Genomic DNA, 18,372 nt, shown 5'->3' with positions numbered 1-18,372 from the left:
GATTCCTACATTAAACCAGGAAGCCTGAAAATGGATTTGTGTTTAACGGCACCACCATATGGCCTGGATAGAGGCAAATATAAATCTTCTAAGAGACAAGAATCCTCACTTGAGGCCTCGTGGATTATGAAGATTAAAATCAACCAATATGAGCTCAAAATTAAATATAATCAAGCATGCAAAACATAAGCCTACATAATTAAGAGTCAGCAGATCAGCAAACAACTGATGTTGACCCTAAAGGGCAAAAACATTGGAAATTATGGCACATACTCTCAAAACCTATGTATAATATGTAGATGGGCAAGTAAGAAGATAATAGAAAGACTGCACAAAAATATTTGAAAAGCTATAAATATTTTATAAATGAAAGATATGATTGTTGAAATAAAATATAAATCAAGGAAAGGCATAATTAAAAAGAGAATTAGTAAATCAGAAAATAACTAGGAGAAATTAACAAGGGATAGCACAAAGAGAAAATAGATTTAAAATACAATAAAGAGATTAAGAGATAAGAAGGATAGAATGAGGAAAGGGTTTATAAGAAGAGAATAAAGAGTATAGACGAGAACAAGCATTTTAAAAGAAATTATGGCTGAGAATCTTTTATAATTAAGAAATGAATCCATAGATATTGGAGTCACAGCATATCTCAAGCAAGATTAAAACTCTAAATAGACTGATAAGTTAAAAATACTGCTGAATATTGGGGTGTGGAGACTAAATGGACCAACGTTCTGGTCACACTTTATCATCCAGAGATATTCTCCAACACAAGTTCCCTGGGAAAACCCCTGATACAGGTGTGGGGAAACTTAATTTTTCCATCACAGTTAAAAGAGCAGGGAAAGATGCTATAGAATGTGCAAAGTATTCATGCTGGTGGTAGCGTAGTGAGTTTTAAAAATCATGTCACATGTGGTTTTCTTTTTTACTTTCCCAACTCGTGTAAGAAACTTTGCAGAATCTTGAAGTAGCTTTTCTCAAATTCAATTTTCTACATAGCTTTCTTGACTAAAATCTATTCTCTGACTCTAGCTTTACCCACTGAGTGAGTGCTGTTATTCTGCCACTGATAGTTATTTCTTAAATAAGTGGCAAATGTTGGCAGCATGTGCCAGGAGAAACATGTTGTCTGTATCATGTATGATTTTTAAATATAGTTATGAAAATAACTTCTTCGAGGCGAGGAGATGATAAATTTGAAGTTACAGCTTATATATTTGCATCACTGAGCCACTGTTCTTCTCCTAGAGAAATAAATAGAATTAAAGTAGGCAGAAATATTTCAGTTGTAAACTGGATGATAGTTCCAGTGTGCACTTTTTAGGCAGATGGCAATCAAAGCTAACCTTACTCAAACTCTGATTCATATAAATAGCATTTTTCTGACTTTTCCAGTAGATGTTGCTGGAGAGCAAAGAAAAGATCTTTTTTTTTTTTTAACAGGAAAAAAACAGAAATGAAGTAGACTTAGAAAAAGCCAAGGAAAACAAGCCTTCTCCCCAAACTCTGCTGATAGCATTTTACATAATTTTCTAACTAATGAATTATACTGAATCATTACCTTTTATGATGTTCTATAGAAAGCTACTATAACTTGAGTTAGAATTTTAAATTATAAGATTCTCTTTAGTCCCTGTATATAATGTCTGTTTGCTGTTTTCTGTTTTCAAAAAATCAAGTTAACTGCACATTACTATTCAGAACATTTCATCCCTGAATGCTAAAACCCTTTAACATGCAAATATGATGTCAGAGGAAGAACTGAAATAGAATACCCTGAGAAGAGTAATGATCAAACACATTATAAAAATATGCACCAGTTGCCAACATGTAATGAAATATTAAGAAATTAAAAGCATGCAACCTCTAAAGTAATAGAATTTCATTGCTCTGGGACTGTTTTCCCACTGAATATTAAGTGCTTAATATATCTACCCGTAAAACAATCGAAAATCGACTTGGTTTGTCACTGAAGTTCTTTCATTATATGAGTTTGAAAAATTAGCCCAATAGGATTTTCCTCAGAATAGGAAATGTAATTAACATTGGATATTAAGTGCCAGATTTCCAAAGCAAAAGCTACAAGGGCTTGATGGAGAAAACAGGAATACAGAGAGAAAGAGAGAAAGCAAAAGCATTAGGCACTGGAGAGGACACACACTGGAACTACTCTGCTGGTAATCACTCTGATAAAATGACAAAGACATCCCAGAGGAGCCCAGGACTATAGTCAGACACCAGCTGATGCAATTTTAGGCAACCCTGACCTCTATCCATGGGAATATTTATTTTTGGAAATGATCAATTAACTGATTTCAGTTGTGAAAGTGAAGTATACACATATATGTATGTATATGTTGTCCAATTTTAGGGAGACCTTGGGTATTGCAAAATCACTTATAGATAGGACGAGGGGACAACTTACATTGTAGTATTTTCATGTTTTCTTACCTTAGACAGAGCTGATTTTTCTTTTGCATTGAAGCACTTCTTTGTCAGTTTTCATTCCTGAGGTGTGAAATGCTCCATAGGATGTTTTGATTTAACACCCATTCATTTCTCTTTTCCAGGAGGAAAAAGCTTATGTTTAGAAGGCATGCATGTCAGCTACTTCTATTTTGTAATTAGCACTGTAAGTCTGCTGGGGTAAGGATGTTCTAGATATTTTTGCTTTGATTCAAATACATTTTGGGCTTGACCCGAGGTAGTGGTGTTTTTGTTTTCTTTTCCCTGTTTTTAAATAAGGAAAGCTTTACAATTTGGCGGGAGATTTCAATTTCTTTTTCTGGTTTAGTGGCTCTCAGCTTTTGTTTTTCTTTTAAATGATAGTTATCCAGCACTGATCAGGTGCAAAGCACTATGAGCTAAACTGTGCCAAATAGTACTTTCACTGAAACAGAAGTCTGTCTCCTCACTGAGGTTATAATCTCTTGAAGACAAAGGACGGACGCAGGCAGTACCTGCAGAAATACCTAGTTGCTTAGATGTGCTGGGTTCCAACAGGTAGTGAGGATACTGAGGAAGGCAGCATTTGAGTTAGGAGTGGAAGGTGAAAACACAAAATGATCCTGGTCAGCAGAATCAGAGGGGTTATGTGGGAGGTACTGCTCAAAAGAATGACTAGTACCAGGATATCGAGGACCTTGAATGGCAGGTCTGCTTATTTGACAGCCACTGGAGAGAAGTGATCTGGAAGCATCCAGCAGTGTTAGATCTCGGTATACGAATGGGGAGGAATGAAATAGTCCGTCCCATCCTGCATCTTCCAGCCCAGAGATTCTGAAATGTTTTCATAGAGAGCTTCTGTTCTCCCATTAAATTGTTGCCTTAATGAGCTATTGATACTGGTGGGACATGATTTTACCTTTTAGGGATGTCGTTGAAAAAACAGCGAGAACCCCTAAACTAGAGGCTGGAAACTAGTCAGTAATCTATTGGATTAGCCTAGACATAGGTGGTAAGGACGAGAAACATAGTCAAGGAGAGGGAAAATTGTTGTGAGAAACACCTTCCTATTATAATTATTGCAAATTCTTGTATGTACTGTAGAAGTCATTAGGCAGGGATCTTGTGTATACGCATTTGTTCTCATGTTTTTGCAAGAAAACCTTTCACCATTTGTTGGAGATGAGTCCTGTAGTTTGGAAGGTGTGTTCTCTCCCTACTGTTTGGGTATAATCAGTTAGTGTTGTGTTCTTCTCTAGTTTCCTGGCATTGACTGGGATGGATTTTTATGATCTTTGAGAGTTTTCATTCTCTCTGAAAAGATAAATACTTTATTTATTGGAATTAATTGCCTCTCTGAATTGTCTGTGTTGTCAGTTGCTTTCTATAAACCTTGAATAACTTACCTTGAACTCTTAGATGCCTACTGTATTTGACTGATAAGCTCAATTGTGGAGACTATTCTAACTATATAATGGACTTTTACATGTAAACATATAAGATGTTTTCCTGCATCCAGTTGAGTTTCACAATGAGAAAGGAGAAAAATAATTAGTAATTCAATTAAGTGGATTTGGTTGTGGATTACACACGGGATGTGGTAGCAAGAGGAGTAAGAAGTGATTTCAATGTTTTTGTTCTGAAAACTGGATGGAGGGAGTAGCCATTGATCAAGATGGGGAAGGCTACAAGAATAGATGTGTGTCTAGGTGTTTGAGTGAGTGTGTGTGTGCCTATTAAATTTGGATATTTTAAGTTTGAGGTGTGATTGGACATGTAAGTGGAGAGATGCTGAATAGTAGCTGAATATGGGAGACATGGATCTAATATAAGAGGTACAGTGTCCGGCGCTTCTCCGCCCCGCCTCGAGTCCTCGGTCGGCCGGCGATGGGGACCAGAGAGATAAGGGGAGAGAGGGTGCGGACAACGTCTTACCCGGAGCACTTGTGATCACTCAGGACTCGCGGTGGTAAAGCAGATAAACTTTTAATGGGACTAGGCAATCATCATCTTTACAGGTTCCACCCGGGGCGAGACACCTCGGGGGAGAACAACCTCGATGCGGCCGTCAGGTACGGCTCCTTGTGGGCTGTCTCCCCGAGCTTTGCCCGGGAACTTTCTTATAAACCTTGCGTGTATCCAATAGGCTAACGCCACGCACACAAGCATGATTGGTGAATACAGCGGGTGGTTACATACATCAGAAGCCGGAAGCAGGATGTGGGCGCCATCTTGGCACCACTCGATGGGCGGGGGGAACTCAAGGGCAGGCTGCAGCTTGTCTACTAGGCCAAATCCGGAAGGTGGCTGCTCACATCTCCCCCTTTTTTGTTTTTTATGCCCCAGTGTCTCCAGTGATGAATGTGCTCCCGTGGACCAAGATGGCCCACAACGTATTTTTTGGTGCTTTGGGGAGTCTGGACTAGGTCCCGGCCATACCAAGGTGGGACCTCTGGCACCGACCAGAATGCTCACTTCATATAGAGACCGGAGAACCCGTGAGCCGGAAACCACGTGGCCCTCCTTGCAGTACTCAGTCTCGCAACTGGGGGACAGGAGGATTAGGAGAAGGTAGCCAGTGCCGAGGGCGTCACTAGGAGCCTCTGTGCAAACGCCAAGGGTCCCGTCTGGCCACAACTAGGACTCTGCGTAAGAGGTCCACCTGAGACAAAAATTAGGGCCACTGGTACCGAATGTTTATATACGAGATTTTTTCATATACTTAGCTGCGAACCTTACCCCCGAATGCCCAGCTTCGAGTGGTTGGGATGGGTGCTGGGCAGAGGGACTATAGTTATCAGGAGGGTTACAGGCAGAGGACATGGCCATCATGGCGGTAACACGTAATTGCTGTTGTCTTTGAAACAAACGCTCCAGCAAACTCTTAACAATGATCAAACCTACTAATAACCCCACAGCAAGAAGAACCCAGTTGGTCAGATTAGGCCAAGAGAACCAGGAGGGAAAAAAGGTCAATATTCCTGGCCCTCTTCCCGGTCTGCTGGGGAGTGGTCGACACCGTCGACATCATTTGACCGCTCATCACGCGAGTTGAGGACTGGATCCAACAGGTCACGTTGGGGGTTTAACGACCCGTCAGGCTGCAGTTCTTTGGTGTTCTCAGGCGACTGCACGGTTCTCACCAATCTCTCCGGTACCCACACTGGTTGGCGTCCTGGTTCCTGGGGAAAGACACAAACAGAGCCTCTGGCCCAGCTGAGCACTGGGTCAGGACCTTTCCATTGCCCCGACAGAACATCCCTCCAACGGACCAGGCCTCTATGCGGAGGACCTGGGGTGGTATGTTGTAGGGCAGGCGTCATGGTTGATGCGTTTTCATTTAAATAATTGTATGTAAATAGGGCGGCAGACAATTGGGCCCTGGGGGACAGACCATGACCTATTCCCTCCTTTTGCTTTTGCAATAGTTCTTTAATGGTCCTATGCGCTCTCTCGATGACACCCTGCCCCTGAGGGTTGTATGGGATGCCGTGTTTTAGGTTAACTTCCATAACATCACAAAACTTTTGAAAAGCTTTGCTAACGTAAGCCGGGCCGTTGTCTGTCTTAAAGCAAATTTTGAGGCATCCTCAGGGTGAAGTGGGATAGAAAAGAAGCAATCTCTAATGTCTATGACAACAACAGGCCACCGCTCCGGCAGAGTTGAGAGAAGGGGCAACCCCATCTGGACAGGTCCTAGAGGCTCCATGCAACTATTTATGGCCCTCAAATCATGTAAAAGCCTCCACGCACCTGATTTCTTTTTGATGACGAAGATAGGGGTGTTCCAGGGTGACGTGGAAGGGACGATGTGCCCCCTCTCCAACTGATCTGACACCAAAGCATGCAATGCTGAAAGTTTTTCCTGAGGTAAGGGCCACTGAGGTACCCAGACTGGAGCCTTAACTTTCCATGTTAACTTTATAGGTGTAGGCGGGTATGCACCCTCAGTGGCCCCTAGGAAAAACCCAGGCCTTGTCTACCGGGGTTAGAGTCAGCCTGAATGGGCTTCACGCGCCCTTGCAAGGAGGCTCCCAGCCCCCTGCCCGGGACATATCCCATTCTATTCAGCAACTGTTTAGAAGTTGGAGAGAAACCAGTGGTTAAAGTCACGTCCATTTGAGCTAGAATATCTCTTCCCCATAACGAAACAGGCAGGGCCAGCACATAAGGCTGAAAACTGCCTTGATGCCCTTCCTCATCCTCCCAATGGAGAGTAATGGCGCTCACCATGGGCGCTGAGATTTGGCCGATCCCTCTGATGGTGTCTTCCGCTTGGTTCGTTGGCCAAGCGGGGGGCCAATCTTGCTGTCTTATAATCGACCTATCGGCTCCAGTATCTAACAGACCTAGGAAGGCTCGGCCTTGTACTTTAAGAGTCAGCATGGGTCGAGACTCTAGGGACATCTGAAGACCCTCAAAAACTTCTCCGGAGGACCCAAATCTTTTATTCCCCCTCTGTCCTGGCTTGCTTGGAAAGACTGAATGCAGGCTGGGCAAGAGCAGAAGCTGTGCCAACCTATCGCCCTCTGCAATGACCAGAGTGCCCTGCAGAGACTGCACCATAACCTGGACATTACCCGTGAAATCTGAGTCTACAACACCTGGCACAATTGTTAATCCTCTTAACGCTATGGATGCTCTCCCTAATATAAGCCCCACGGTTCCTACTGGAAGGGGCCCCCTGAAAGAGGTCCCCACCAATTGGACTCCCATAGCTGGGGTTAGCACGAGCCCGGAGGTGGCACGGAGGTCCAATCCTGCTGATCCGGGAGATGCGCGGGTCTGGATGGGGGCCGCATCGTCCGTTGGTGTGTTTGGGGGTCCACCGCAAGGGTGGACCCCCCCTGCCCGTTTTTTGAATCTTGCTCAGGACGACCAGAAAGGCGTACTCCTTGCGCATTGAAGACTGACTTACAGTCCTCGGCGCGGTGAGGCCCCTTGTGGCAGCGGCCACACAGCCTAGTGACTGCACGTGGCCCGCGGAGGTGCTGAACGGCAGGCGGTTGATCTTTATTGGGGCAGTCTCTCTTAAAATGCCCAGACTGGCCACAGCCATAGCATCTTTTTGGCTTTACCTCTAAAGCTCTGGGGTCCTTTGTGTTTACTAGTAAGGAGCTGGCTAACATAGCAGCCAGCCCCGCATTAGTTAACGGGCTGCCAGCGTCCCTGCAAAGCCGAACCCACTCTGTCAAGCTCTTTCCCTTATTCTGTGCCAGGATAACCTTGCACTCCTTATTGCATTGCTCAAAAATCATCTGCTTAACCACAGTTTCTGCAACCATTGGATCTGAGAAAATCCTCTCAGCCGCAGTCTGCATTTTCGCTACAAAATCTACAAAAGGTTCTGTGGGACCCTGGTGTATGCCGCTAAGCGAAGCCTGCGCCTCTCCTTCCCCTGTCAATTTTTTCCAAGCCCCTATGAAACAGCGAAAAATTTGGGCATAAACCTCCTGGGGGTATCCTGTCTGATTCTGGGCGTGAGCACCTTTCCCTAAAAGCATATCCGCATTCCACCCGCCGTGCCTTGCCACAGCGTTTCTTGCGGCTTGTTCCTCAGCTAACTCCTCAAACCACGCCTTCCAATCGATAAACCTGCCAGGAGGCAAGCAAGAGCGAGCCAGCTGAAGGATATCTGCAGGTGTATGATTTAGGGCGGAGAGGTTTTCAACCATATTCAGGGTGTAAGGGGCGTTAGGGCCGTACTGATGGACGGCTTGCCTCAGCTCCTTCAAGAGCTTGTAATCATAGGGTTCATGATTACGAGCTTGCTGATTGATAATGACTGGGAACATCTCGGAGGCTGGTTCGGGTTCATTGAGCAGCGGTCGGTAGCCGCCAAGAACGCCAAAAGGTCTGAATGTGGTAAAAGGGCTCCACCTCCAAAAATGCCTCCTATTGGGTGAAGGGTGCGGAGGGTCCGCGTAGTCGGGTGGGGATTCTGGGCATTGCGCGGGAAGGTTAGGGTATGTACTCGGCATGTCCGCCAGAGGGAGCCCTCTATAAGGGCCCTTTACGGAACCGCTGAAACCATCCACCAGATGCAGGTGCATCCTCTGAGGCGCAGCAGCCGTTGCTGGTGGGGCGGAGGGCCGCGTGGGTGAGACAGGAGGCCCCTCTAGGTCAATCAGCGGAGGCGCTTCCGGCCCTTCATCTGCCTCACTTTCAGATTCTGAGTCAGAATTATCAGAACTAGCACTCGACTCCGGCGGCTTGCCCTTATGGGAGCCCTCCGCAGATGAAACAGACTGAGCCTCTTGGAGTGCATGTCGCGCCTGCAACAAGGCGGTAGGCGTAGTTAGGCCTGTGGCTGATTCTAACTCAAGTACTGCACGAACAGTCTCCCATATAAGGACTAGAATCGGGTCCAAACAGACACCCGTTTGGCGCGCTCGGTCTATATCACGACCAAGTTTCATCCAAGAGGGCAGATTAAGGCTGCCAGAACAAGGAAACCAGGGGGCAAAAGTGGCCACATCATCAAAAAATCGCTGGAGAGAGCTTCTCTTAACTGAGATACCCCACTGTTTCAAAAGGGTCTTTAAGGGGGTTAGTAGGGGTGAACTCCCGGACTGCCCCATGCTTGCAGCCGGCACTGTCTTGTAATCACTCGGAGAGCTCTTCCGAGTCCCCGGGGCTACCTGAACGCCCACGGGCCCTAGTCCTCGTATGGAAAGGGGGTGCTTACCTTCTCGCGGTGATCAGTCGCGGAGGTCAAACCACGGATCCCGGGAGCACGTCTCCGTCGGGGCGAGGGGAACGCAAATGAGGTTGCGGGTTCGAAGTTCCCCGTACGGGCCACCACTTGTCCGGCGCTTCTCCGCCCCGCCTCGAGTCCTCGGTCGGCCGGCGATGGGGACCAGAGAGATAAGGGGAGAGAGGGTGCGGACAACGTCTTACCCGGAGCACTTGTGATCACTCAGGACTCGCGGTGGTAAAGCAGATAAACTTTTAATGGGACTAGGCAATCATCATCTTTACAGGTTCCACCCGGGGCGAGACACCTCGGGGGAGAACAACCTCGATGCGGCCGTCAGGTACGGCTCCTTGTGGGCTGTCTCTCCGAGCTTTGCCCGGGAACTTTCTTATAAACCTTGCGTGTATCCAATAGGCTAACGCCACGCACACAAGCATGATTGGTGAATACAGCGGGTGGTTACATACATCAGAAGCCGGAAGCAGGATGTGGGCGCCATCTTGGCACCACTCGATGGGCGGGGGGAACTCAAGGGCAGGCTGCAGCTTGTCTACTAGGCCAAATCCGGAAGGTGGCTGCTCACAGTACAGATTTGGAAGTCATGGACAAATAGATGCCATTTAAAGCCATGAAATGCGAGAAGATCACCAATTTGGAATAACTGTAGATAGAAAAGAATGTCAAGGACCCAACCCTAAGCCACTCTTAATTATGTAGAGGGGTATTTCTGACAATCTGATTGGAGTGTGTTTATGAGAAAATGGGGGAATGGCATTAGACAAGTTGAGGTAGGCAACTCCCCTGAGATTTGCTGTGAAAAGGAGTGAAGAAATGTGGCAGTAGCTGGTGGAAGAAGTGGGTGAATAGAAGTCAGGATGCTTGTGTGCCATAGAATGAAAACATGGCTAATTTATCAGATAGATTTGAAAGAATTCCTGGGGCAACATTCTTGAGGACACCAGTGGGAGTGGGATCCCAAAGACAAGTGGGGGATTTATTTGGGATCAGTGTAGAGAGTGTTTGTTCATTTATCCTTTTCATGTTGATATACTGAATTAAACTATATAAAAATGCCTCCACTTCTACATTGCTTTAAATTCTAGGAAGGCAGAGTATGTGAGAGCAGATGCTGGGAGAGGGTAGATGTGGTAACAGGAGCATGTAGATATTGGGAGATGGTGAGGAGATGCTAGAGGTTTAGGAGAGTAGAAAGTATGAAACTGACATCTAGAAGTGTAAGAGATGCGTAGACCAGATGGTACGACTGTAGGACAGAAATAAGGGCCTACTAGAAAGTTAAGAAACCTCAAAAATTTCAGGGATATATACTTACAGCATAAATATAACAATGAATTCATCATTCACTAGGGCTGCCTTGATTCACATTGAAAACATTAAATTATGGTGACAATCTTTAGATACTTAAAATAAAAAAAAACACACACGGGCAATTATCAAATGCAATGTAGAAACGTTGTCCTTAAAAATGGATGACTCTTAAGTAAAGGCAAAGACATAGAGCATCTGAGGCTCTGTTTTAGTTGTCAGAAGAATTCATCCATGTGAACCATATTATTCTTTACATGTAAAATGCAACTAGAAATTATGAATCCATCGTAGTTAACTAGCATTATATCACAAACTTCTACTTTTCATTGGGTAAAAGTATCATACTTAAGATAAGAGGTCTTTATCTCAAAAGGTTGGAACTTGTATTTTTTTTAGATCCATGAACAAATGCAATATAAAGCCACGTCTTTTTGAACAAGGCCTTCCACCAATGGCCATCTTATCCATTAGGCACAATTGACAGAGAATGTAGGGCCCTTACTACTTTCAGGGGCCCATGGAAATATTTTAATTTCTTTTGCATTCAGAAAAAAAAAAATCTAGGTTGAAGAAAATGTCTTATTTGATAATTGTGATATACTGTTCTTCAAAGTTGTAAAATATAGTTTAAAATTTTCTTTATGGAGGGATCAGCTCACCAGGGCAAAAGTGCCTAGGGCCCACGAAGGTCATAATACCGCCTAGATTCCTTGATGAGAAGGCCAAAATCACTACAAATCTAAATACTAACCTCCTCAAAGAATTTTCAAAACATTTTAAAAGATTTTAAAAAAATGTTTTGAAGAAACTTGGATTGTGTTCTAATATTTTTATCATACTGGTAATGCACACATAACATCTTCTCCTACCTAAACCTATGTGCTCTGGCCACAGAACTTTTTAAGAAGCACAGAAAAAGTGCCAGGTTTCCATTTTCAGGTGTTCTGGCAAAGGCAGACCCAGTGCTAATGTCATCCTGTCTTCTAATTAGTGGAAAACCTGTTTTGTCATTACAAGCAACTTACTTGGCCCTTCCTCCTTTTCCCAAAATATCTTCCAAATCTAGTGACTCTACCATCTCTTCCACTTGGTATTCAGATTTTCAAAGCAAACTGCCCTAGGAATTGGCAGCAATCATGGAAAGTGGGGAGGATGATCTCCCTGGAGAAACAGAGCAGCAGAGAAACAGGGAGGCTCCCGGACTTACCAGACGCTACAAAGCATACCTCAGACTGAGCTGAGATTTGAGAGGCAATTCTCTTGCATCTCGCTGCCTTTTTTAACAGGGGTCACGTCTGGTAGAGTGCTTCTTTCTTAGAACGCCAACTTTCCCAGCCAACTCAGAATGATGGGCAATTAAATCCAATGTGACACTTAATTGTTCTGTATTGAGACATTTCTCTTTGCCGAGGTTTTCCAGGTGCTTTATGAAAACATTTGCACTATCTGGCACTTTGTGAGCCTTCATCCGAGAAAGGACATTTCCCTCATTAAGAGTGCTTTGCTTTCAAAGGGGACAGTGGTTTTTTTTCTTTCTTGTAGCAAATGAATGGACCACCCGGGAAATTGCTGTGTCACTAGCCAAAGTCCGTTATTTCTATGTCACAGGAGGTTATGAGCCTCATTAATTCCTGGGCTCTCTTTTCACGTTGTTTAGGAATCAGCAACAGATTATTATTTCAAACACTTATTTCTTGCTTCAATTTCCTCTCTCAGAACTGGCTCCAAATTACTTTCTCTTGTGTGCTGTGTACTCAATCTCAATTCGGGTAAGAAAATCAAAAGAGCCCTTCCAGAAAACCTATCTATCAGCATTATCAAGAACACACCCCACAAAGGCTTTGCTTTACCTTCCTGCATATCTGGCAGGTTGGATGCTTCTTTGTACTTAAGTCGCCCCAAGAGCTGTTGCCAACACGTGGCTCATGCAGACCCAAGGGCAACCACTGTTCATGTTTCAAACTGATTAGTTCAATTGGGTTCAACAAGTAGACCAAACAAGTGTGCTAGGAACCAGAAATACAGAACTGGAAAAGCCATGTCCCTCTAGGGGTAGGAGGCATTTGCAGAGGAAGGGAAACTAAATTCCTTTATCCTGCGGAAAACCCAATTTAGGATAGTAAACATACAATCTTGAGTAAGCCCTTTAACCTCACTAATCTCCTGAGTCCCCAGGTTCTTCTGAAAATAATAGGATGGAATGAGAATAGTTGGCAATATTCATCCATTCATTCATTCAACAAACATCTATGCCTTAATATTTATTGATTGTGTCCTATATCAAGAATGGATTAAACACTTTACTTGGAAAATCTCATTTAATCCTCAGAATCAAAGTGTGAGGTTCAAAAGAAGGAAATGACACTCCCACGGCCACAGACAGTTTAACACGGAGAGTTAAAGCAGCCTCAGAGAGCTAAAGCAATCTCAATTCAGAGACTTCTCTTCTTGCTTCCAAAGTCTGTACAGCTAACATGCCATGCAAAAGACTTTCAGCTTTAAAATTCTGTTATTATATATTATTTCTGGTGACAAACTAGGCATAGAGCCACTTTTCCCAATTAGCATATTGGAAGGTGAGGGTAGAGGGAGGTTCCTTAGAGAATCTACGGGGGGGGGGGGGGGGGGGACGACACAGGAATGTAACCCTCTTAGAAAAGAATGCTTTATGGACTCAGACTTTATTTTCTCCCAGCTGCTCAAAAAGTGGAATAACAATGTTTAGATTATCGCAGAAAATTGGGCATATTTCTTTAACACTTTTTTTCTATAAATAAGTGATAAGTGAGCACACAGGTATGGGATTCAACGTAAAGAAATGGAGAATAGAGCTTCTTTTAGTCACAGTAAGAATCTGCCATGTGACATTGACAACCTTTTGACTTGTCTGACTCCCTCCTCCACCCCACATCCTCCTTGGCAGCTCTGGCTGCTCTATTTTAAACCCCAAACCTAGTGCAGTAGGTGCTCAGTAAATATTTGTAGGATTAATTAATTAAGCAAAAATCCACAGCAGATTAAAAACAGAGAAAAGTGTATCAATTTCATTCATCATTAATGCTTACTTTATTATGCTTCCCCATTCTTCTTCTTCCCTGATTTTTCCTTCTGCCTGCTTCATTTATCTTAAAATATGCATGGGGTATTAGTACAGATCAAAAATGTAAAATCTCTTTCTGTTGGTTTAGTGATTTCAAAATCCTGGCAAAGCCATCTCCCCAAGCATTCCAAGGATTACATCTTCAAAACAGCAGGTTTTTGTTTTTGTTTTTAACAAAACACCTTATATGTTCACTACCATCATGTGGTAGCCAGAACGACCCCAAACTTTAGACCATGGAGACATATTTATAAAAATTCTTTTTTTTTAAATTTCAAACAAGAAATTATCTGGCCCCACCCCTTCCAGTTTTTGCACATCACAGAGCCAAGTTTCCTGTGTTACACCAATTTCAAAATGTTCAGCATCATTTATCCCTTTTTTATAGTTCATATAAAGACATGGCTCCAAGACCTCAAATAACAAAAAGTTCATTTATGTATTTATTTTTGCATGGCATGCGCTGATGAGCTAGTCTGTGCAGCAAGCATTTCACAGATTAACTTAAGAAAGCATAACTTCTTGTCTTGAAAATAAATATTTCTCAAATATGGCTAAGGATGTTTAGATTCCTCATATCCTCACTTCTGTAGGCACAGTTGTGCATTGAGGAACATTAAAGTGCCTCTTTCTATCTTGAAAGTCACTAACAGATTGGACTTTTCAGCTTTCAGATACAAGTTTTTGAAATAATTTTTTATTTCAACTGGCATTTAAGTAGGATTGAGCAAACTTATTTTTCATAATATTCTTCTATAGATTACTTAAAAGACTGTTGTGAGCAAAGTTTATGCCTATGCATGAAGAAAGACCTAAAGAAGAATGAAACACAATCCCTGCCTTCAAAATTTAGGTGAAGGAATAAAGTACAAACATGTGAATGTTAAATAAGGAATGGCAAAAAGCTGACGTGGATCCTAAATGTTACAGGAATTGAGAGGAGGTAGTCAGTGGTGGGCTCGGAAAAAAGTTTCTGTGCTGACTCTTAGTATCTCAGATTTAAACAAAGGCAATTAGGGAACTGAAAGTCTCTAACATGCCACCATTTTAGGTCATGGATCTCCTTGGCAACCACTTGGTGAGTGGAAGCACTGGATGCCCTTGGATGCCCCACCTCTGACCAAACCTCTCTTATGACAGGGAGCTCACTCCCTGTTAAAAGAGTTCATTCTCTCTCTGAAGGCTGAAAGCTCTTCTGGATATTGAATTGGAACTGCTGCAAGTCTCTTACTTTTCTATCCCAGGAGTCATGCATCTTATGCCTAAGTATTTAAGAGCATGAGATGTAAAGTTGGATAGCATGGGTTCAAATATAGACTTCACCAGTAACTAAGTATACTTTGGTAAGCAGGGGCTACCTTTTCTAATCCACAGTTTTCTCCACAGTAAAGCAGGAATAGTGGCCGTACCAACCTGATAGTGTTATTGTGAAGATTTGTTGAGCACAACTCCCATCATTAATTAAGTACTCAATTAAAGTTGGCAGTTATAATTGTGACAGCACTTTAGATGTTTGAAGACTACTCACTAGTGTTCTCTTCCCATGATATTATTATTATTTTTTTTTTTTTTTACCATAGGGTAACAGTGTTTAGAAAAGTTGTGACATGGTCAAGGTCACGTCTGGTAAGTGACAGAAACAGAACAAGAACCGAGGTTTTGTAAAAATCCAATGACTTTGGAATTACGGGACATTTTGAAAAATATCAGATACTTTAGCAAGAACTGTAACATGGTCTCTGCTATGATAAGTGGTTCCACATTTTTAAACATAGATTTCCATATTCCAAATGACCAACTGATCCAAACAAGTAGTGGGAAATTGTGGATATGAAGAACTGAAGACATTTTCTCAAAGAGAAAGAAGTCCATTAAAATCAACAGTAGGAAAGGGGAAATTTAGAGTCATGTATGTCACCAGAAGAAAAGTTGGGGTTAAAACATCAAAATTTATAACAGTGAATCTTGTGATGGACAATGTCCGTGATTAACAATGGACAATGACTGTGATTAAAAAAGCTTTTTCATGAACTAGAACAAATGTATGACACTATTATAAGGAGTTAATAATAGAGGGGTCTGAGGGAAAAATGTACCTATTGTAAACTATGGGCTATAGTTAACAGGAATATTTTAATACTCCTTCATCAACAGTAAAAAATGTACTACACCAATACTATGGGTCAATAATTGTGGGGGGGGTGCTAAGGGGTATGGGAGGATTTGATTTTTATTTCTTTTATGGAGTAATGAAAATGTTCTAAAATTGATCATGGGGTTGTATGCACAACCATGTGATGATATTGTGAGCCAGTGACTGTATACTTCAGATGGTTTGTATGGTGAGTGAATATATCTCAATAAAACTGCATTAAACACACACACACATACACACACACAGACTTCACCTAGAAAGCTTTGAAAAGGTATACTGCATAGTTACACAAACTGCAAAAAAAATCAATAGTGATCACTACTATAAGAAACCATAGATTCCATCTCCCATGTCTCTTTCCAAATCATAAAAGAATATTTTTCTAATTGTACTATTAACTACAGTCCATGGTTTAATTAGGGTTCCCTGTTTATGTTTTACAGCCTGTGTGTGTGTGCATGTGTGCATGTTTAATTTTTATTCTAGTAACAAATCTACAACCTAACATTTCCCCCTTTACTATCCAAATACATAATCCAGTGCTGTTAATCACATTCACAATGTGCTACCATCATCACCATCCATTGCCAAAATATTTCATCACTCAAAAAAAACTCTGTCCGAATGTCAAAAAAACACCTTAGGTGTTTTAATTGACGGATTTCAATGAAAACATTTTAACATCCACCAGATACCCTCCCAAAGACAATCGACAAGCTGGATAACAGAAAGAAGGGAAGGGAGACGACTGCATTTAACTTTTTTTTTAACTAGCTAGGTACAATTAAAAAATGGTTGTCCATCACTCGCAGCAACCAAAAACCATAGATCAAAGCTTTCTAAAATCAAGGCCAGAAGAAATTCCAGCTACAACTTCTAACTACATCAATTTTCTCAGTTATAACCTAAGTTTCCAAGAGTACAGCTGTGATGACAGGAGGTTTCGTTTTGCTTTGAAAGAGATTCACTGAGAAAGCGAAAAGGTCAATGTTCTAATATCAAGCCGCAAAGCAATAAAAATGTCTCTTGGAAATAGCAACACCACACGTCGAGCCTAGACTCCAATCCGTAAAGGTAATACCATCTCCTTCTCTGAACAAACATCAAAAGACACTAAGAAATTAGACATTTCGCAAGGGGAGGAATGGAGCTCGGCACGGAGTGCAGGAACCGGGGAGTGAGCAGGCCTGAACTCCGAGGCGAGCGCGCCCTGCCCGCCCCCTCGACGAGCTCCCCGGAAAGGAAACAGCTGGCTCGGGGCGCCGAGGCTAGCGGCTTGCGGGAGCCGGGCCGGGACCGGCGGGGGCGGCAGCCCTGGGCACGCGGTGTCCGGCCCCGAGCGCGCCCCATCCCGTCGGTGCCCGCGGGCGCCCCCGTCCCGGAGGCCGGGAGAGGGAGAAAGCCCGGGCCCGCCGAGTCCCGATGCCCGGGAGCGGCTGATCCGCGGCGAACTTCCCCGCCCCGGGTCCGCGAGTCCAGCGGGGCCTGGCTCAGGGTCCAAGCCCCCCGGCCCTGGCAGGTCCGGAATCAGCCCCGCCACCGTTAGGGGCCCGCGCCGCGCCCAACGCTCGCCCTGGCTCGGCGCAGCCCACTCGCTCACCTTCTTGGGGTCGGGGTTCGCGGCCAGGCGCGCCTGCAGCTTCTCCACAACTTGAAGGGCGGACTCCGCCGCCATCGCTGCCACTGGCGCGGCCCCCTCGCCGGAACTGGGCCCACGTCGCGTCCTCGGGCCGCAGCTCCGCCCTCCGTGCAGCCCCGGGGGAGACGGAAGCGAGACTGGCCCCTTCCGGGCTTCGGCCGGGGGGCCGCGGGGGCTGGCCGGCCGCAGACCCCGCCCCCAGAACTACGGGCACGGTCCCCCTTCCCCAAAAAAGCTAAACAAACAAACAAAAAAAACCCCAACTCTGTCCAATTTAAGCATCAACTCCCCATTCCCTACCTCCATCCTAGCTCCTGGTTTCCTGTATCCTAGTTTCTGACTCTATGAGAAACTACTGTTTAAACAATATCATATTTGATACTGTGTTAAATCAAGGATAACTCTAAATTTTTGACTTGAACGACTGTTAGAAAGAAAATGCTTCATCCCACTACATCCAGTTCACATCTTGACTATGTCTGCAAAAGCTTTGGATCTATCCACTTCTTTCTGATCTGAAATTCCAAGTTGTCTTTCAGTTTTTGTTTACTGTATTTTTAGATCCCCCTCTGCATGTTATGTTTTCTTTTAGACATACTGCCAATTTTTTTTGTATCTGTCATCTGGTTTTGAAAATGAGGTTTCTCATCATTTTTTAGGCACTTTGTTAGATCCCAGAAAGAAAGGAACTAACATGTAGAAGGAGTTTCTAACCCAGAGGCCCCGCAGGTTATCTCACAGAAAACAAGCACCCCTTAAACTAAAGAATGAAGACTGTTCAAGGCTGTTTCAGACACAGTGGTGCCCCAACCCCAAAAGGCGGGTAAAAGCAAGATCAGATATTTCTGTAGGACAAACAACTGAAAAGGCCTGCTCTCCCTAGATAGATAATGTAGCTGCTTTTCTGAGAAGAATAATGGGCTAGAATCCTAACAACCTATCAGCCTAGAAGTTAACAGACACCCACCCAATTGAGGCACAGGATGCACTCAGCAGGC

The sequence above is a fragment of the Choloepus didactylus genome, chromosome X (assembly GCF_015220235.1).
Source record: "Choloepus didactylus isolate mChoDid1 chromosome X, mChoDid1.pri, whole genome shotgun sequence".
Taxonomy (NCBI): domain Eukaryota; kingdom Metazoa; phylum Chordata; class Mammalia; order Pilosa; family Megalonychidae; genus Choloepus; species Choloepus didactylus.
The sequence above is the reverse complement of the archived record's forward strand: the minus strand, read 5'-3'. Positions refer to the sequence as shown.